Below are 23,591 nucleotides of genomic sequence, written 5' to 3'. Positions count from 1 at the left end.
TTGAAATTTGAAAAAAGAAGTTAGCCTCGTTTCTCATCATTTTGGACCATGGGCTATAGCCCATATCGTACGGCATACTATAGCGCGCCGTTTTTCATCATTTTTGAGGATTTGAAAAAAATGACGAAATGACAAAAACGATGGGTTATAGCCCATGTTTTTTGAAATTTGAAAAAAGAAGATAGCCTCGTTTCTCATCATTTTGGACCATGGACTATAGCCCATATCGTACGGCATACTATAGCGAGCCGTTTTTCATCATTTTTGAGGATTTGAAAAAAATGACAAAATGACAAAAACGATGGGTTATAGCCCATGTTTTTTGAAATTTTGAAAAAAAAAGTTAGCCTCGTTTCTCATCATTTTGGACCATGGGCTATAGCCCATATCGTACGGCATACTATAGCGCGCCATTTTTCATCATTTTTGAGGATTTGAAAAAAATGACGAAATGACAAAAACGATGGGTTATAGCCCATGTTTTTTGAAATTTGAAAAAAGAAGTTAGCCTCGTTTCTCATCATTTTGGACCATGGGCTATAGCCCATATCGTACGGCATACTATAGCGCGCCGTTTTTTCATCATTTTTGAGGATTTGAAAAAAATGACGAAATGACAAAAACGATGGGTTATAGCCCATGTTTTTTGAAATTTGAAAAAAGAAGTTAGCCTCGTTTCTCATCATTTTGGACCATGGGCTATAGCCCATATCGTACGGCATACTATAGCGCGCCGTTTTTCATCATTTTTGAGGATTTGAAAAAAATGACGAAATGACAAAAACGATGGGTTATAGCCCATGTTTTTTGAAATTTGAAAAAAGAAGATAGCCTCGTTTCTCATCATTTTGGACCATGGACTATAGCCCATATCGTACGGCATACTATAGCGAGCCGTTTTTCATCATTTTTGAGGATTTGAAAAAAATGACAAAATGACAAAAACGATGGGTTATAGCCCATGTTTTTTGAAATTTTGAAAAAAAAGTTAGCCTCGTTTCTCATCATTTTGGACCATTATAGCCCATATCGTACGGCATACTATAGCGCGCCATTTTTCATCATTTTTGAGGATTTAAAAAAAATGACGAAATGACAAAAACGATGGGTTATAGCCCATGTTTTTTGAAATTTGAAAAAAGAAGTTAGCCTCGTTTCTCATCATTTTGGACCATGGGCTATAGCCCATATCGTACGGCATACTATAGCGCGCCGTTTTTCATCATTTTTGAGGATTTGAAAAAAATGACGAAATGACAAAAACGATGGGTTATAGCCCATGTTTTTTGAAATTTGAAAAAAGAAGATAGCCTCGTTTCTCATCATTTTGGACCATGGACTATAGCCCATATCGTACGGCATACTATAGCGAGCCGTTTTTCATCATTTTTGAGGATTTGAAAAAAATGACAAAATGACAAAAACGATGGGTTATAGCCCATGTTTTTTGAAATTTTGAAAAAAAAAGTTAGCCTCGTTTCTCATCATTTTGGACCATGGGCTATAGCCCATATCGTACGGCATACTATAGCGCGCCATTTTTCATCATTTTTGAGGATTTGAAAAAAATGACGAAATGACAAAAACGATGGGTTATAGCCCATGTTTTTTGAAATTTTGAAAAAAAAAGTTAGCCTCGTTTCTCATCATTTTGGACCATGGGCTATAGCCCATATCGTACGGCATACTATAGCGCGCCATTTTTCATCATTTTTGAGGATTTGAAAAAAATGACGAAATGACAAAAACGATGGGTTATAGCCCATGTTTTTTGAAATTTTGAAAAAAAAAGTTAGCCTCGTTTCTCATCATTTTGGACCATGGGCTATAGCCCATATCGTACGGCATACTATAGCGCGCCATTTTTCATCATTTTTGAGGATTTGAAAAAAATGACGAAATGACAAAAACGATGGGTTATAGCCCATGTTTTTTGAAATTTTGAAAAAAAAAGTTAGCCTCGTTTCTCATCATTTTGGACCATGGACTATAGCCCATATCGTACGGCATACTATAGCGCGCCGTTTTTCATCATTTTTGAGGATTTGAAAAAAATGACGAAATGACAAAAACGATGGGTTATAGCCCATGTTTTTTGAAATTTTGAAAAAAAAGGTTAGCCTCGTTTCTCATCATTTTGGACCATGGGCTATAGCCCATATCGTACGGCATACAATAGCGCGCCATTTTTCATCATTTTTGAGGATTTAAAAAAAATGACGAAATGACAAAAACGATGGGTTATAGCCCATGTTTTTTGAAATTTGAAAAAAGAAGTTAGCCTCGTTTCTCATCATTTTGGACCATGGGCTATAGCCCATATCGTACGGCATACTATAGCGCGCCGTTTTTCATCATTTTTGAGGATTTGAAAAAAATGACGAAATGACAAAAACGATGGGTTATAGCCCATGTTTTTTGAAATTTGAAAAAAGAAGATAGCCTCGTTTCTCATCATTTTGGACCATGGACTATAGCCCATATCGTACGGCATACTATAGCGAGCCGTTTTTCATCATTTTTGAGGATTTGAAAAAAATGACAAAATGACAAAAACGATGGGTTATAGCCCATGTTTTTTGAAATTTTGAAAAAAAAAGTTAGCCTCGTTTCTCATCATTTTGGACCATGGGCTATAGCCCATATCGTACGGCATACTATAGCGCGCCGTTTTTCATCATTTTTGAGGATTTGAAAAAAATGACGAAATGACAAAAACGATGGGTTATAGCCCATGTTTTTTGAAATTTTGAAAAAAAAAGTTAGCCTCGTTTCTCATCATTTTGGACCATGGGCTATAGCCCATATCGTACGGCATACTATAGCGCGCCATTTTTCATCATTTTTGAGGATTTGAAAAAAATGACGAAATGACAAAAACGATGGGTTATAGCCCATGTTTTTTGAAATTTTGAAAAAAAAAGTTAGCCTCGTTTCTCATCATTTTGGACCATGGGCTATAGCCCATATCGTACGGCATACTATAGCGCGCCATTTTTCATCATTTTTGAGGATTTGAAAAAAATGACGAAATGACAAAAACGATGGGTTATAGCCCATGTTTTTTGAAATTTTGAAAAAAAAAGTTAGCCTCGTTTCTCATCATTTTGGACCATGGGCTATAGCCCATATCGTACGGCATACTATAGCGCGCCATTTTTCATCATTTTTGAGGATTTGAAAAAAATGACGAAATGACAAAAACGATGGGTTATAGCCCATGTTTTTTGAAATTTTGAAAAAAAAAGTTAGCCTCGTTTCTCATCATTTTGGACCATGGGCTATAGCCCATATCGTACGGCATACTATAGCGCGCCATTTTTCATCATTTTTGAGGATTTGAAAAAAATGACGAAATGACAAAAACGATGGGTTATAGCCCATGTTTTTTGAAATTTTGAAAAAAAAAGTTAGCCTCGTTTCTCATCATTTTGGACCATGGACTATAGCCCATATCGTACGGCATACTATAGCGCGCCGTTTTTCATCATTTTTGAGGATTTGAAAAAAATGACGAAATGACAAAAACGATGGGTTATAGCCCATGTTTTTTGAAATTTTGAAAAAAAAGGTTAGCCTCGTTTCTCATCATTTTGGACCATGGGCTATAGCCCATATCGTACGGCATACAATAGCGCGCCATTTTTCATCATTTTTGAGGATTTAAAAAAAATGACGAAATGACAAAAACGATGGGTTATAGCCCATGTTTTTTGAAATTTGAAAAAAGAAGTTAGCCTCGTTTCTCATCATTTTGGACCATGGGCTATAGCCCATATCGTACGGCATACTATAGCGCGCCGTTTTTCATCATTTTTGAGGATTTGAAAAAAATGACGAAATGACAAAAACGATGGGTTATAGCCCATGTTTTTTGAAATTTGAAAAAAGAAGATAGCCTCGTTTCTCATCATTTTGGACCATGGACTATAGCCCATATCGTACGGCATACTATAGCGAGCCGTTTTTCATCATTTTTGAGGATTTGAAAAAAATGACAAAATGACAAAAACGATGGGTTATAGCCCATGTTTTTTGAAATTTTGAAAAAAAAAGTTAGCCTCGTTTCTCATCATTTTGGACCATGGGCTATAGCCCATATCGTACGGCATACTATAGCGCGCCGTTTTTCATCATTTTTGAGGATTTGAAAAAAATGACGAAATGACAAAAACGATGGGTTATAGCCCATGTTTTTTGAAATTTTGAAAAAAAAAGTTAGCCTCGTTTCTCATCATTTTGGACCATGGGCTATAGCCCATATCGTACGGCATACTATAGCGCGCCATTTTTCATCATTTTTGAGGATTTGAAAAAAATGACGAAATGACAAAAACGATGGGTTATAGCCCATGTTTTTTGAAATTTTGAAAAAAAAAGTTAGCCTCGTTTCTCATCATTTTGGACCATGGACTATAGCCCATATCGTACGGCATACTATAGCGCGCCGTTTTTCATCATTTTTGAGGATTTGAAAAAAATGACGAAATGACAAAAACGATGGGTTATAGCCCATGTTTTTTGAAATTTTGAAAAAAAAGGTTAGCCTCGTTTCTCATCATTTTGGACCATGGGCTATAGCCCATATCGTACGGCATACAATAGCGCGCCATTTTTCATCATTTTTGAGGATTTAAAAAAAATGACGAAATGACAAAAACGATGGGTTATAGCCCATGTTTTTTGAAATTTGAAAAAAGAAGTTAGCCTCGTTTCTCATCATTTTGGACCATGGGCTATAGCCCATATCGTAGGGCATACTATAGCGCGCCGTTTTTCATCATTTTTGAGGATTTGAAAAAAATGACGAAATGACAAAAACGATGGGTTATAGCCCATGTTTTTTGAAATTTGAAAAAAGAAGTTAGCCTCGTTTCTCATCATTTTGGACCATGGACTATAGCCCATATCGTACGGCATACTATAGCGAGCCGTTTTTCATCATTTTTGAGGATTTGAAAAAAATGACAAAATGACAAAAACGATGGGTTATAGCGCATGTTTTTTGAAATTTGAAAAAAGAAGTTAGCCTCGTTTCTCATCATTTTGGACCATGGACTATAGCCCATATTGTACGGCATACTATAGCGCGCCGTTTTTCATCATTTTTGAAGATTTTAAAAAATGACGAAATGACAAAAACGATGGGTTATAGCCCATGTTTTTTGAAATTTTGGAAAAAAAAGTTAGCCTCGTTTCTCATCATTTTGGACCATGGGCTATAGCCCATATCGTACGGCATACTATAGCGCGCCGTTTTTCATCATTTTTGAGGATTTGAAAAAAATGACAAAATGACAAAAACGATGGGTTATAGCCCATGTTTTTTGAAATTTTGAAAAAAAAAGTTAGCCTCGTTTCTCATCATTTTGGACCATGGGCTATAGCCCATATCCTACGGCATACTATAGCGCGCCGTTTTTCATCATTTTTGAGGAATTGAAAAAAAATTACGAAATGACAAAAACGATGGGTTATAGCCCATGTTTTTTGAAATTTTGAAAAAAAAAGTTAGCCTCGTTTCTCATCATTTTGGACCATGGACTATAGCCCATATCGTACGGCATACTATAGCGCGCCGTTTTTCATCATTTTTGAGGATTTGAAAAAAATGACGAAATGACAAAAACGATGGGTTATAGCCCATGTTTTTTGAAATTTAAAAAAAAAAAGTTAGCCTCGTTTCTCATCATTTTGGACCATGGGCTATAGCCCATATCGTACGGCATACTATAGCGCGCCATTTTTCATCATTTTTGAGGATTTGAAAAAAATGACGAAATGACAAAAACGATGGGTTATAGCCCATGTTTTTTGAAATTTTGAAAAAAAAAGTTAGCCTCGTTTCTCATCATTTTGGACCATGGGCTATAGCCCATATCGTACGGCATACTATAGCGCGCCGTTTTTCATCATTTTTGAGGATTTGAAAAAAATGACGAAATGACAAAAACGATGGGTTATAGCCCATGTTTTTTGAAATTTTGAAAAAAAAAGTTAGCCTCGTTTCTCATCATTTTGGACCATGGGCTATAGCCCATATCGTACGGCATACTATAGCGCGCCGTTTTTCATCATTTTTGAGGATTTGAAAAAAATGACAAAATGACAAAAACGATGGGTTATAGCGCATGTTTTTTGAAATTTGAAAAAAGAAGTTAGCCTCGTTTCTCATCATTTTGGACCATGGACTATAGCCCATATTGTACGGCATACTATAGCGCGCCGTTTTTCATCATTTTTGAAGATTTGAAAAAATGACGAAATGACAAAAACGATGGGTTATAGCCCATGTTTTTTGAAATTTTGGAAAAAAAAGTTAGCCTCGTTTCTCATCATTTTGGACCATGGGCTATAGCCCATATCGTACGGCATACTATAGCGCGCCGTTTTTCATCATTTTTGAGGATTTGAAAAAAATGACGAAATGACAAAAACGATGGGTTATAGCCCATGTTTTTTGAAATTTTGAAAAAAAAAGTTAGCCTCGTTTCTCATCATTTTGGACCATGGGCTATAGCCCATATCGTACGGCATACTATAGCGCGCCGTTTTTCATCATTTTTGAGGAATTGAAAAAAATGACGAAATGACAAAAACGATGGGTTATAGCCCATGTTTTTTGAAATTTTGAAAAAAAAAGTTAGCCTCGTTTCTCATCATTTTGGACCATGGACTATAGCCCATATCGTACGGCATACTATAGCGCGCCGTTTTTCATCATTTTTGAGGATTTGAAAAAAATGACGAAATGACAAAAACGATGGGTTATAGCCCATGTTTTTTGAAATTTAAAAAAAAAAAGTTAGCCTCGTTTCTCATCATTTTGGACCATGGGCTATAGCCCATATCGTACGGCATACTATAGCGCGCCATTTTTCATCATTTTTGAGGATTTGAAAAAAATGACGAAATGACAAAAACGATGGGTTATAGCCCATGTTTTTTGAAATTTTGAAAAAAAAAGTTAGCCTCGTTTCTCATCATTTTGGACCATGGGCTATAGCCCATATCGTACGGCATACTATAGCGCGCCGTTTTTCATCATTTTTGAGGATTTGAAAAAAATGACGAAATGACAAAAACGATGGGTTATAGCCCATGTTTTTTGAAATTTTGAAAAAAAAAGTTAGCCTCGTTTCTCATCATTTTGGACCATGAGCTATAGCCCATATCGTACGGCATACTATAGCGCGCCATTTTTCATCATTTTTGAGGATTTGAAAAAAATTACGAAATGACAAAAACGATGGGTTATAGCCCATGTTTTTTGAAATTTTGAAAAAAAAAGTTAGCCTCGTTTCTCATCATTTTGGACCATGGGCTATAGCCCATATCGTACGGCATACTATAGCGCGCCGTTTTTCATCATTTTTGAGGATTTGAAAAAAATGACGAAATGACAAAAACGATGGGTTATAGCCCATGTTTTTTGAAATTTTGAAAAAAAAAGTTAGCCTCGTTTCTCATCATTTTGGACCATGGGCTATAGCCCATATCGTACGGCATACTATAGCGCGCCGTTTTTCATCATTTTTGAGGATTTGAAAAAAATGACGAAATGACAAAAACGATGGGTTATAGCCCATGTTTTTTGAAATTTTGAAAAAAAAAGTTAGCCTCGTTTCTCATCATTTTGGACCATGGGCTATAGCCCATATCGTACGGCATACTATAGCGCGCCGTTTTTCATCATTTTTGAGGATTTGAAAAAAATGACGAAATGACAAAAACGATGGGTTATAGCCCATGTTTTTTGAAATTTTGAAAAAAAAAGTTAGCCTCGTTTCTCATCATTTTGGACCATGGGCTATAGCCCATATCGTACGGCATACTATAGCGCGCCATTTTTCATCATTTTTGAGGATTTTAAAAAAATGACGAAATGACAAAAACGATGGGTTATAGCCCATGTTTTTTGAAATTTTGAAAAAAAGAAGTTAGCCTCGTTTCTCATCATTTTGGACCATGGGCTATAGCCCATATCGTACGGCATACTATAGCGCGCCGTTTTTTCATCATTTTTGAGGATTTGAAAAAAATGACGAAATGACAAAAACGATGGGTTATAGCCCATGTTTTTTGAAATTTGAAAAAAGAAGTTAGCCTCGTTTCTCATCATTTTGGACCATGGGCTATAGCCCATATCGTACGGCATACTATAGCGCGCCATTTTTCATCATTTTTGAGGATTTGAAAAAAATGACGAAATGACAAAAACGATGGGTTATAGCCCATGTTTTTTGAAATTTTGAAAAAAAAAGTTAGCCTCGTTTCTCATCATTTTGGACCATGGGCTATAGCCCATATCGTACGGCATACTATAGCGCGCCATTTTTCATCATTTTTGAGGATTTGAAAAAAATGACGAAATGACAAAAACGATGGGTTATAGCCCATGTTTTTTGAAATTTTGAAAAAAAAAGTTAGCCTCGTTTCTCATCATTTTGGACCATGGGCTATAGCCCATATCGTACGGCATACTATAGCGCGCCATTTTTCATCATTTTTGAGGATTTGAAAAAAATGACGAAATGACAAAAACGATGGGTTATAGCCCATGTTTTTTGAAATTTTGAAAAAAAAAGTTAGCCTCGTTTCTCATCATTTTGGACCATGGGCTATAGCCCATATCGTACGGCATACTATAGCGCGCCATTTTTCATCATTTTTGAGGATTTGAAAAAAATGACGAAATGACAAAAACGATGGGTTATAGCCCATGTTTTTTGAAAATTTGAAAAAAAAAGTTAGCCTCGTTTCTCATCATTTTGGACCATGGGCTATAGCCCATATCGTACGGCATACTATAGCGCGCCATTTTTCATCATTTTTGAGGATTTGAAAAAAATGACGAAATGACAAAAACGATGGGTTATAGCCCATGTTTTTTGAAATTTTGAAAAAAAAAGTTAGCCTCGTTTCTCATCATTTTGGACCATGGGCTATAGCCCATATCGTACGGCATACTATAGCGCGCCATTTTTCATCATTTTTGAGGATTTGAAAAAAATGACGAAATGACAAAAACGATGGGTTATAGCCCATGTTTTTTGAAATTTTGAAAAAAAAAGTTAGCCTCGTTTCTCATCATTTTGGACCATGGGCTATAGCCCATATTGTACGGCATACTATAGCGCGCCGTTTTTTCATCATTTTTGAGGATTTGAAAAAAATGACGAAATGACAAAAACGATGGGTTATAGCCCATGTTTTTTGAAATTTGAAAAAAGAAGTTAGCCTCGTTTCTCATCATTTTGGACCATGGGCTATAGCCCATATCGTACGGCATACTATAGCGCGCCGTTTTTCATCATTTTTGAGGATTTGAAAAAAATGACGAAATGACAAAAACGATGGGTTATAGCCCATGTTTTTTGAAATTTGAAAAAAGAAGTTAGCCTTGTTTCTCATCATTTTGGACCATGGACTATAGCCCATATCGTACGGCATACTATAGCGAGCCGTTTTTCATCATTTTTGAGGATTTGAAAAAAATGACAAAATGACAAAAACGATGGGTTATAGCCCATGTTTTTTGAAATTTTGAAAAAAAAAGTTAGCCTCGTTTCTCATCATTTTGGACCATGGGCTATAGCCCATATCGTACGGCATACTATAGCGCGCCATTTTTCATCATTTTTGAGGATTTGAAAAAAATGACGAAATGACAAAAACGATGGGTTATAGCCCATGTTTTTTGAAATTTTGGAAAAAAAAGTTAGCCTCGTTTCTCATCATTTTGGACCATGGGCTATAGCCCATATCGTACGGCATACTATAGCGCGCCATTTTTCATCATTTTTGAGGATTTGAAAAAAATGACGAAATGACAAAAACGATGGGTTATAGCCCATGTTTTTTGAAATTTTGAAAAAAAAAGTTAGCCTCGTTTCTCATCATTTTGGACCATGGGCTATAGCCCATATCGTACGGCATACTATAGCGCGCCGTTTTTCATCATTTTTGAGGATTTGAAAAAAATGACGAAATGACAAAAACGATGGTTTATAGCCCATGTTTTTTGAAATTTTGAAAAAAAAAGTTAGCCTCGTTTCTCATCATTTTGGACCATGGACTATAGCCCATATCGTACGGCATACTATAGCGCGCCGTTTTTCATCATTTTTGAGGATTTGAAAAAAAATGACGAAATGACAAAAACGATGGGTTATAGCCCATGTTTTTTGAAATTTTGAAAAAAAAAGTTAGCCTCGTTTCTCATCATTTTGGACCATGGGCTATAGCCCATATCGTACGGCATACTATAGCGCGCCGTTTTTCATCATTTTTGAGGATTTGAAAAAAATGACGAAATGACAAAAACGATGGGTTATAGCCCATGTTTTTTGAAATTTTGAAAAAAAAAGTTAGCCTCGTTTCTCATCATTTTGGACCATGGGCTATAGCCCATATCGTACGGCATACAATAGCGCGCCATTTTTCATCATTTTTGAGGATTTGAAAAAAATGACGAAATGACAAAAACGATGGGTTATAGCCCATGTTTTTTGAAATTTGAAAAAAGAAGTTAGCCTCGTTTCTCATCATTTTGGACCATGGGCTATAGCCCATATCGTACGGCATACTATAGCGCGCCGTTTTTCATCATTTTTGAGGATTTGAAAAAAATGACGAAATGACAAAAACGATGGGTTATAGCCCATGTTTTTTGAAATTTGAAAAAAGAAGTTAGCCTCGTTTCTCATCATTTTGGACCATGGACTATAGCCCATATCGTACGGCATACTATAGCGAGCCGTTTTTCATCATTTTTGAGGATTTGAAAAAAATGACAAAATGACAAAAACGATGGGTTATAGCGCATGTTTTTTGAAATTTGAAAAAAGAAGTTAGCCTCGTTTCTCATCATTTTGGACCATGGACTATAGCCCATATTGTACGGCATACTATAGCGCGCCGTTTTTCATCATTTTTGAAGATTTGAAAAAATGACGAAATGACAAAAACGATGGGTTATAGCCCATGTTTTTTGAAATTTTGGAAAAAAAAGTTAGCCTCGTTTCTCATCATTTTGGACCATGGGCTATAGCCCATATCGTACGGCATACTATAGCGCGCCGTTTTTCATCATTTTTGAGGAATTGAAAAAAATGACGAAATGACAAAAACGATGGGTTATAGCCCATGTTTTTTGAAATTTTGAAAAAAAAAGTTAGCCTCGTTTCTCATCATTTTGGACCATGGACTATAGCCCATATCGTACGGCATACTATAGCGCGCCGTTTTTCATCATTTTTGAGGATTTGAAAAAAATGACGAAATGACAAAAACGATGGGTTATAGCCCATGTTTTTTTAAATTAAAAAAAAAAAAGTTAGCCTCGTTTCTCATCATTTTGGACCATGGGCTATAGCCCATATCGTACGGCATACTATAGCGCGCCATTTTTCATCATTTTTGAGGATTTGAAAAAAATGACGGGTTATAGCCCATGTTTTTTGAAATTTTGGAAAAAAAAGTTAGCCTCGTTTCTCATCATTTTGGACCATGGGCTATAGCCCATATCGTACGGCATACTATAGCGCGCCGTTTTTCATCATTTTTGAGGATTTGAAAAAAATGACGAAATGACAAAAACGATGGGTTATAGCCCATGTTTTTTGAAATTTTGAAAAAAAAAGTTAGCCTCGTTTCTCATCATTTTGGACCATGGGCTATAGCCCATATCGTACGGCATACTATAGCGCGCCGTTTTTCATCATTTTTGAGGAATTGAAAAAAATGACGAAATGACAAAAACGATGGGTTATAGCCCATGTTTTTTGAAATTTTGAAAAAAAAAGTTAGCCTCGTTTCTCATCATTTTGGACCATGGACTATAGCCCATATCGTACGGCATACTATAGCGCGCCGTTTTTCATCATTTTTGAGGATTTGAAAAAAATGACGAAATGACAAAAACGATGGGTTATAGCCCATGTTTTTTTAAATTTAAAAAAAAAAAGTTAGCCTCGTTTCTCATCATTTTGGACCATGGGCTATAGCCCATATCGTACGGCATACTATAGCGCGCCGTTTTTCATCATTTTTGAGGATTTGAAAAAAATGACGAAATGACAAAAACGATGGGTTATAGCCCATGTTTTTTGAAATTTTGAAAAAAAAAGTTAGCCTCGTTTCTCATCATTTTGGACCATGGGCTATAGCCCATATCGTACGGCATACTATAGCGCGCCGTTTTTCATCATTTTTGAGGATTTGAAAAAAATGACGAAATGACAAAAACGATGGGTTATAGCCCATGTTTTTTGAAATTTTGAAAAAAAAAGTTAGCCTCGTTTCTCATCATTTTGGACCATGGGCTATAGCCCATATCGTACGGCATACTATAGCGCGCCGTTTTTCATCATTTTTGAGGATTTGAAAAAAATGACGAAATGACAAAAACGATGGGTTATAGCCCATGTTTTTTGAAATTTTGAAAAAAAAAGTTAGCCTCGTTTCTCATCATTTTGGACCATGGGCTATAGCCCATATCGTACGGCATACTATAGCGCGCCGTTTTTCATCATTTTTGAGGATTTGAAAAAAATGACGAAATGACAAAAACGATGGGTTATAGCCCATATTTTTTGAAATTTTGAAAAAAAAAGTTAGCCTCGTTTCTCATCATTTTGGACCATGGGCTATAGCCCATATCGTACGGCATACTATAGCGCGCCATTTTTCATCATTTTTGAGGATTTGAAAAAAATGACGAAATGACAAAAACGATGGGTTATAGCCCATGTTTTTTGAAATTTTGAAAAAAAGAAGTTAGCCTCGTTTCTCATCATTTTGGACCATGGGCTATAGCCCATATCGTACGGCATACTATAGCGCGCCGTTTTTTCATCATTTTTGAGGATTTGAAAAAAATGACGAAATGACAAAAACGATGGGTTATAGCCCATGTTTTTTGAAATTTGAAAAAAGAAGTTAGCCTCGTTTCTCATCATTTTGGACCATGGGCTATAGCCCATATCGTACGGCATACTATAGCGCGCCGTTTTTCATCATTTTTGAGGATTTGAAAAAAATGACGAAATGACAAAAACGATGGGTTATAGCCCATGTTTTTTGAAATTTGAAAAAAGAAGATAGCCTCGTTTCTCATCATTTTGGACCATGGACTATAGCCCATATCGTACGGCATACTATAGCGAGCCGTTTTTCATCATTTTTGAGGATTTGAAAAAAATGACAAAATGACAAAAACGATGGGTTATAGCCCATGTTTTTTGAAATTTTGAAAAAAAAAGTTAGCCTCGTTTCTCATCATTTTGGACCATGGGCTATAGCCCATATCGTACGGCATACTATAGCGCGCCATTTTTCATCATTTTTGAGGATTTGAAAAAAATGACGAAATGACAAAAACGATGGGTTATAGCCCATGTTTTTTGAAATTTTGAAAAAAAAAGTTAGCCTCGTTTCTCATCATTTTGGACCATGGGCTATAGCCCATATCGTACGGCATACTATAGCGCGCCATTTTTCATCATTTTTGAGGATTTGAAAAAAATGACGAAATGACAAAAACGATGGGTTATAGCCCATGTTTTTTGAAATTTTGAAAAAAAAAGTTAGCCTCGTTTCTCATCATTTTGGACCATGGGCTATAGCCCATATCGTACGGCATACTATAGCGCGCCGTTTTTCATCATTTTTGAGGATTTGAAAAAAATGACGAAATGACAAAAACGATGGGTTATAGCCCATGTTTTTTGAAATTTTGAAAAAAAAAGTTAGCCTCGTTTCTCATCATTTTGGACCATGGGCTATAGCCCATATCGTACGGCATACTATAGCGCGCCATTTTTCATCATTTTTGAGGATTTGAAAAAAATGACGAAATGACAAAAACGATGGGTTATAGCCCATGTTTTTTGAAATTTTGAAAAAAAAAGTTAGCCTCGTTTCTCATCATTTTGGACCATGGGCTATAGCCCATATCGTACGGCATACTATAGCGCGCCGTTTTTCATCATTTTTGAGGATTTGAAAAAAATGACAAAATGACAAAAACGATGGGTTATAGCCCATGTTTTTTGAAATTTTGAAAAAAAAAGTTAGCCTCGTTTCTCATCATTTTGGACCATGGGCTATAGCCCATATCGTACGGCATACTATAGCGCGCCATTTTTCATCATTTTTGAGGATTTGAAAAAAATGACGAAATGACAAAAACGATGGGTTATAGCCCATGTTTTTTGAAATTTTGAAAAAAAAAGTTAGCCTCGTTTCTCATCATTTTGGACCATGGGCTATAGCCCATATCGTACGGCATACTATAGCGCGCCGTTTTTCATCATTTTTGAGGATTTGAAAAAAATGACGAAATGACAAAAACGATGGGTTATAGCCCATGTTTTTTGAAATTTGAAAAAAGAAGTTAGCCTCGTTTCTCATCATTTTGGACCATGGACTATAGCCCATATCGTACGGCATACTATAGCGAGCCGTTTTTCATCATTTTTGAGGATTTGAAAAAAATGACAAAATGACAAAAACGATGGGTTATAGCCCATGTTTTTTGAAATTTTGAAAAAAAAAGTTAGCCTCGTTTCTCATCATTTTGGACCATGGGCTATAGCCCATATCGTACGGCATACTATAGCGCGCCATTTTTCATCATTTTTGAGGATTTGAAAAAAATGACGAAATGACAAAAACGATGGGTTATAGCCCATGTTTTTTGAAATTTTGAAAAAAAGAAGTTAGCCTCGTTTCTCATCATTTTGGACCATGGGCTATAGCCCATATCGTACGGCATACTATAGCGCGCCGTTTTTTCATCATTTTTGAGGATTTGAAAAAAATGACGAAATGACAAAAACGATGGGTTATAGCCCATGTTTTTTGAAATTTGAAAAAAGAAGTTAGCCTCGTTTCTCATCATTTTGGACCATGGGCTATAGCCCATATCGTACGGCATACTATAGCGCGCCGTTTTTCATCATTTTTGAGGATTTGAAAAAAATGACGAAATGACAAAAACGATGGGTTATAGCCCATGTTTTTTGAAATTTGAAAAAAGAAGATAGCCTCGTTTCTCATCATTTTGGACCATGGACTATAGCCCATATCGTACGGCATACTATAGCGAGCCGTTTTTCATCATTTTTGAGGATTTGAAAAAAATGACAAAATGACAAAAACGATGGGTTATAGCCCATGTTTTTTGAAATTTTGAAAAAAAAAGTTAGCCTCGTTTCTCATCATTTTGGACCATGGGCTATAGCCCATATCGTACGGCATACTATAGCGCGCCATTTTTCATCATTTTTGAGGATTTGAAAAAAATGACGAAATGACAAAAACGATGGGTTATAGCCCATGTTTTTTGAAATTTTGAAAAAAAAGGTTAGCCTCGTTTCTCATCATTTTGGACCATGGGCTATAGCCCATATCGTACGGCATACTATAGCGCGCCATTTTTCATCATTTTTGAGGATTTGAAAAAAATGACGAAATGACAAAAACGATGGGTTATAGCCCATGTTTTTTGAAATTTTGAAAAAAAAAGTTAGCCTCGTTTCTCATAATTTTGGACCATGGGCTATAGCCCATATCGTACGGCATACTATAGCGCGCCGTTTTTCATCATTTTTGAGGATTTGAAAAAAATGACGAAATGACAAAAACGATGGGTTATAGCCCATGTTTTTTGAAATTTTGAAAAAAAAAGTTAGCCTCGTTTCTCATCATTTTGGACCATGGGCTATAGCCCATATCGTACGGCATACTATAGCGCGCCATTTTTCATCATTTTTGAGGATTTGAAAAAAATGACGAAATGACAAAAACGATGGGTTATAGCCCATGTTTTTTGAAATTTTGAAAAAAAAAGTTAGCCTCGTTTCTCATCATTTTGGACCATGGGCTATAGCCCATATCGTACGGCATACTATAGCGCGCCGTTTTTCATCATTTTTGAGGATTTGAAAAAAATGACGAAATGACAAAAACGATGGGTTATAGCCCATGTTTTTTGAAATTTGAAAAAAGAAGTTAGCCTCGTTTCTCATCATTTTGGACCATGGACTATAGCCCATATCGTACGGCATACTATAGCGAGCCGTTTTTCATCATTTTTGAGGATTTGAAAAAAATGACGAAATGACAAAAACGATGGGTTATAGCCCATGTTTTTTGAAATTTTGAAAAAAAAAGTTAGCCTCGTTTCTCATCATTTTGGACCATGGGCTATAGCCCATATCGTACGGCATACTATAGCGCGCCATTTTTCATCATTTTTGAGGATTTGAAAAAAATGACGAAATGACAAAAACGATGGGTTATAGCCCATGTTTTTTGAAATTTTGAAAAAAAAAGTTAGCCTCGTTTCTCATCATTTTGGACCATGGGCTATAGCCCATATCGTACGGCATACTATAGCGCGCCATTTTTCATCATTTTTGAGGATTTGAAAAAAATGACGAAATGACAAAAACGATGGGTTATAGCCCATGTTTTTTGAAATTTTGAAAAAAAAAGTTAGCCTCGTTTCTCATCATTTTGGACCATGGGCTATAGCCCATATCGTACGGCATACTATAGCGCGCCATTTTTCATCATTTTTGAGGATTTGAAAAAAATGACGAAATGACAAAAACGATGGGTTATAGCCCATGTTTTTTGAAATTTTGAAAAAAAGAAGTTAGCCTCGTTTCTCATCATTTTGGACCATGGGCTATAGCCCATATCGTACGGCATACTATAGCGCGCCGTTTTTTCATCATTTTTGAGGATTTGAAAAAAATGACGAAATGACAAAAACGATGGGTTATAGCCCATGTTTTTTGAAATTTGAAAAAAGAAGTTAGCCTCGTTTCTCATCATTTTGGACGATGGGCTATAGCCCATATCGTACGGCATACTATAGCGCGCCGTTTTTCATCATTTTTGAGGATTTGAAAAAAATGACGAAATGACAAAAACGATGGGTTATAGCCCATGTTTTTTGAAATTTGAAAAAAGAAGTTAGCCTTGTTTCTCATCATTTTGGACCATGGACTATAGCCCATATCGTACGGCATACTATAGCGAGCCGTTTTTCATCATTTTTGAGGATTTGAAAAAAATGACAAAATGACAAAAACGATGGGTTATAGCCCATGTTTTTTGAAATTTTGAAAAAAAAAGTTAGCCTCGTTTCTCATCATTTTGGACCATGGGCTATAGCCCATATCGTACGGCATACTATAGCGCGCCATTTTTCATCATTTTTGAGGATTTGAAAAAAATGACGAAATGACAAAAACGATGGGTTATAGCCCATGTTTTTTGAAATTTTGAAAAAAAAAGTTAGCCTCGTTTCTCATCATTTTGGACCATGGGCTATAGCCCATATCGTACGGCATACTATAGCGCGCCATTTTTCATCATTTTTGAGGATTTGAAAAAAATGACGAAATGACAAAAACGATGGGTTATAGCCCATGTTTTTTGAAATTTTGAAAAAAAAAGTTAGCCTCGTTTCTCATCATTTTGGACCATGGGCTATAGCCCATATCGTACGGCATACTATAGCGCGCCATTTTTCATCATTTTTGAGGATTTGAAAAAAACGACGAAATGACAAAAACGATGGGTTATAGCCCATGTTTTTTGAAATTTTGAAAAAAAGAAGTTAGCCTCGTTTCTCATCATTTTGGACCATGGGCTATAGCCCATATCGTACGGCATACTATAGCGCGCCGTTTTTTCATCATTTTTGAGGATTTGAAAAAAATGACGAAATGACAAAAACGATGGGTTATAGCCCATGTTTTTTGAAATTTGAAAAAAGAAGTTAGCCTCGTTTCTCATCATTTTGGACCATGGGCTATAGCCCATATCGTACGGCATACTATAGCGCGCCGTTTTTCATCATTTTTGAGGATTTGAAAAAAATGACGAAATGACAAAAACGATGGGTTATAGCCCATGTTTTTTGAAATTTGAAAAAAGAAGTTAGCCTTGTTTCTCATCATTTTGGACCATGGACTATAGCCCATATCGTACGGCATACTATAGCGAGCCGTTTTTCATCATTTTTGAGGATTTGAAAAAAATGACAAAATGACAAAAACGATGGGTTATAGCCCATGTTTTTTGAAATTTTGAAAAAAAAAGTTAGCCTCGTTTCTCATCATTTTGGACCATGGGCTATAGCCCATATCGTACGGCATACTATAGCGTGCCATTTTTCATCATTTTTGAGGATTTGAAAAAAATGACGAAATGACAAAAACGATGGGTTATAGCCCATGTTTTTTGAAATTTTGGAAAAAAAAGTTAGCCTCGTTTCTCATCATTTTGGACCATGGGCTATAGCCCATATCGTACGGCATACTATAGCGCGCCATTTTTCATCATTTTTGAGGATTTGAAAAAAATGACGAAATGACAAAAACGATGGGTTATAGCCCATGTTTTTTGAAATTTTGAAAAAAAAAAGTTAGCCTCGTTTCTCATCATTTTGGACCATGGGCTATAGCCCATATCGTACGGCATACTATAGCGCGCCGTTTTTCATCATTTTTGAGGATTTGAAAAAAATGACGAAATGACAAAAACGATGGGTTATAGCCCATGTTTTTTGAAATTTGAAAAAAGAAGTTAGCCTCGTTTCTCATCATTTTGGACCATGGGCTATAGCCCATATCGTACGGCATACTATAGCGCGCCGTTTTTCATCATTTTTGAGGATTTGAAAAAAATGACGAAATGACAAAAACGATGGGTTATAGCCCATGTTTTTTGAAATTTGAAAAAAGAAGTTAGCCTCGTTTCTCATCATTTTGGACCATGGACTATAGCCCATATCGTACGGCATACTATAGCGAGCCGTTTTTCATCATTTTTGAGGATTTGAAAAAAATGACAAAATGACAAAAACGATGGGTTATAGCGCATGTTTTTTGAAATTTGAAAAAAGAAGTTAGCCTCGTTTCTCATCATTTTGGACCATGGACTATAGCCCATATTGTACGGCATACTATAGCGCGCCGTTTTTCATCATTTTTGAAGATTTGAAAAAATGACGAAATGACAAAAACGATGGGTTATAGCCCATGTTTTTTGAAATTTTGGAAAAAAAAGTTAGCCTCGTTTCTCATCATTTTGGACCATGGGCTATAGCCCATATCGTACGGCATACTATAGCGCGCCGTTTTTCATCATTTTTGAGGATTTGAAAAAAATGACGAAATGACAAAAACGATGGGTTATAGCCCATGTTTTTTGAAATTTTGAAAAAAAAAGTTAGCCTCGTTTCTCATCATTTTGGACCATGGGCTATAGCCCATATCGTACGGCATACTATAGCGCGCCGTTTTTCATCATTTTTGAGGAATTGAAAAAAATGACGAAATGACAAAAACGATGGGTTATAGCCCATGTTTTTTGAAATTTTGAAAAAAAAAGTTAGCCTCGTTTCTCATCATTTTGGACCATGGACTATAGCCCATATCGTACGGCATACTATAGCGAGCCGTTTTTCATCATTTTTGAGGATTTGAAAAAAATGACAAAATGACAAAAACGATGGGTTATAGCCCATGTTTTTTGAAATTTTGAAAAAAAAAGTTAGCCTCGTTTCTCATCATTTTGGACCATGGGCTATAGCCCATATCGTACGGCATACTATAGCGCGCCATTTTTCATCATTTTTGAGGATTTGAAAAAAATGACGAAATGACAAAAACGATGGGTTATAGCCCATGTTTTTTGAAATTTTGGAAAAAAAAGTTAGCCTCGTTTCTCATCATTTTGGACCATGGGCTATAGCCCATATCGTACGGCATACTATAGCGCGCCATTTTTCATCATTTTTGAGGATTTGAAAAAAATGACGAAATGACAAAAACGATGGGTTATAGCCCATGTTTTTTGAAATTTTGAAAAAAAAAAGTTAGCCTCGTTTCTCATCATTTTGGACCATGGGCTATAGCCCATATCGTACGGCATACTATAGCGCGCCGTTTTTCATCATTTTTGAGGATTTGAAAAAAATGACGAAATGACAAAAACGATGGGTTATAGCCCATGTTTTTTGAAATTTGAAAAAAGAAGTTAGCCTCGTTTCTCATCATTTTGGACCATGGGCTATAGCCCATATCGTACGGCATACTATAGCGCGCCGTTTTTCATCATTTTTGAGGATTTGAAAAAAATGACGAAATGACAAAAACGATGGGTTATAGCCCATGTTTTTTGAAATTTGAAAAAAGAAGTTAGCCTCGTTTCTCATCATTTTGGACCATGGACTATAGCCCATATCGTACGGCATACTATAGCGAGCCGTTTTTCATCATTTTTGAGGATTTGAAAAAAATGACAAAATGACAAAAACGATGGGTTATAGCGCATGTTTTTTGAAATTTGAAAAAAGAAGTTAGCCTCGTTTCTCATCATTTTGGACCATGGACTATAGCCCATATTGTACGGCATACTATAGCGCGCCGTTTTTCATCATTTTTGAAGATTTGAAAAAATGACGAAATGACAAAAACGATGGGTTATAGCCCATGTTTTTTGAAATTTTGGAAAAAAAAGTTAGCCTCGTTTCTCATCATTTTGGACCATGGGCTATAGCCCATATCGTACGGCATACTATAGCGCGCCGTTTTTCATCATTTTTGAGGATTTGAAAAAAATGACGAAATGACAAAAACGATGGGTTATAGCCCATGTTTTTTGAAATTTTGAAAAAAAAAGTTAGCCTCGTTTCTCATCATTTTGGACCATGGGCTATAGCCCATATCGTACGGCATACTATAGCGCGCCGTTTTTCATCATTTTTGAGGAATTGAAAAAAATGACGAAATGACAAAAACGATGGGTTATAGCCCATGTTTTTTGAAATTTTGAAAAAAAAAGTTAGCCTCGTTTCTCATCATTTTGGACCATGGACTATAGCCCATATCGTACGGCATACTATAGCGCGCCGTTTTTCATCATTTTTGAGGATTTGAAAAAAATGACGAAATGACAAAAACGATGGGTTATAGCCCATGTTTTTTTAAATTAAAAAAAAAAAAGTTAGCCTCGTTTCTCATCATTTTGGACCATGGGCTATAGCCCATATCGTACGGCATACTATAGCGCGCCATTTTTCATCATTTTTGAGGATTTGAAAAAAATTACGAAATGACAAAAACGATGGGTTATAGCCCATGTTTTTTGAAATTTTGAAAAAAAAAGTTAGCCTCGTTTCTCATCATTTTGGACCATGGGCTATAGCCCATATCGTACGGCATACTATAGCGCGCCGTTTTTCATCATTTTTGAGGATTTGAAAAAAATGACGAAATGACAAAAACGATGGGTTATAGCCCATGTTTTTTGAAATTTTGAAAAAAAAAAGTTAGCCTCGTTTCTCATCATTTTGGACCATGGGCTATAGCCCATATCGTACGGCATACTATAGCGCGCCATTTTTCATCATTTTTGAGGATTTGAAAAAAATTACGAAATGACAAAAACGATGGGTTATAGCCCATGTTTTTTGAAATTTTGAAAAAAAAAGTTAGCCTCGTTTCTCATCATTTTGGACCATGGGCTATAGCCCATATCGTACGGCATACTATAGCGCGCCGTTTTTCATCATTTTTGAGGATTTGAAAAAAATGACGAAATGACAAAAACGATGGGTTATAGCCCATGTTTTTTGAAATTTTGAAAAAAAAAAGTTAGCCTCGTTTCTCATCATTTTGGACCATGGGCTATAGCCCATATCGTACGGCATACTATAGCGCGCCGTTTTTCATCATTTTTGAGGATTTGAAAAAAATGACGAAATGACAAAAACGATGGGTTATAGCCCATGTTTTTTGAAATTTTGAAAAAAAAAGTTAGCCTCGTTTCTCATCATTTTGGACCATGGGCTATAGCCCATATCGTACGGCATACTATAGCGCGCCGTTTTTCATCATTTTTGAGGATTTGAAAAAAATGACGAAATGACAAAAACGATGGGTTATAGCCCATGTTTTTTGAAATTTTGAAAAAAAAAGTTAGCCTCGTTTCTCATCATTTTGGACCATGGGCTATAGCCCATATCGTACGGCATACTATAGCGCGCCGTTTTTCATCATTTTTGAGGATTTGAAAAAAATGACGAAATGACAAAAACTATGGGTTATAGCCCATGTTTTTTGAAATTTTGAAAAAAAAAGTTAGCCTCGTTTCTCATCATTTTGAACCATGGGCTATAGCCCATATCGTAAGGCATACAATAGCGCGCCATTTTTCATCATTTTTGAGGATTTGAAAAAAATGACGAAATGACAAAAACGATGGGTTATAGCCCATGTTTTTTGAAATTTGAAAAAAGAAGTTAGCCTCGTTTCTCATCATTTTGGACCATGGGCTATAGCCCATATCGTACGGCATACTATAGCGCGCCGTTTTTCATCATTTTTGAGGATTTGAAAAAAATGACGAAATGACAAAAACGATGGGTTATAGCCCATGTTTTTTGAAATTTGAAAAAAGAAGTTAGCCTCGTTTCTCATCATTTTGGACCATGGACTATAGCCCATATCGTACGGCATACTATAGCGAGCCGTTTTTCATCATTTTTGAGGATTTGAAAAAAATGACAAAATGACAAAAACGATGGGTTATAGCGCATGTTTTTTGAAATTTGAAAAAAGAAGTTAGCCTCGTTTCTCATCATTTTGGACCATGGACTATAGCCCATATTGTACGGCATACTATAGCGCGCCGTTTTTCATCATTTTTGAAGATTTGAAAAAATGACGAAATGACAAAAACGATGGGTTATAGCCCATGTTTTTTGAAATTTTGGAAAAAAAAGTTAGCCTCGTTTCTCATCATTTTGGACCATGGGCTATAGCCCATATCGTACGGCATACTATAGCGCGCCGTTTTTCATCATTTTTGAGGATTTGAAAAAAATGACGAAATGACAAAAACGATGGGTTATAGCCCATGTTTTTGAAATTTTGAAAAAAAAAGTTAGCCTCGTTTCTCATCATTTTGGACCATGGGCTATAGCCCATATCGTACGGCATACTATAGCGCGCCGTTTTTCATCATTTTTGAGGAATTGAAAAAAATGACGAAATGACAAAAACGATGGGTTATAGCCCATGTTTTTTGAAATTTTGAAAAAAAAAGTTAGCCTCGTTTCTCATCATTTTGGACCATGGACTATAGCCCATATCGTACGGCATACTATAGCGCGCCGTTTTTCATCATTTTTGAGGATTTGAAAAAAATGACGAAATGACAAAAACGATGGGTTATAGCCCATGTTTTTTGAAATTAAAAAAAAAAAGTTAGCCTCGTTTCTCATCATTTTGGACCATGGGCTATAGCCCATATCGTACGGCATACTATAGCGCGCCATTTTTCATCATTTTTGAGGATTTGAAAAAAATTACGAAATGACAAAAACGATGGGTTATAGCCCATGTTTTTTGAAATTTTGAAAAAAAAAGTTAGCCTCGTTTCTCATCATTTTGGACCATGGGCTATAGCCCATATCGTACGGCATACTATAGCGCGCCGTTTTTCATCATTTTTGAGGATTTGAAAAAAATGACGAAATGACAAAAACGATGGGTTATAGC

This window comes from Protomyctophum bolini, assembly GCF_963924005.1.
Source record: "Protomyctophum bolini genome assembly, chromosome: 15".
Lineage (NCBI taxonomy): Eukaryota > Metazoa > Chordata > Actinopteri > Myctophiformes > Myctophidae > Protomyctophum > Protomyctophum bolini.
Note: the sequence above shows the minus strand (reverse complement) of the source record.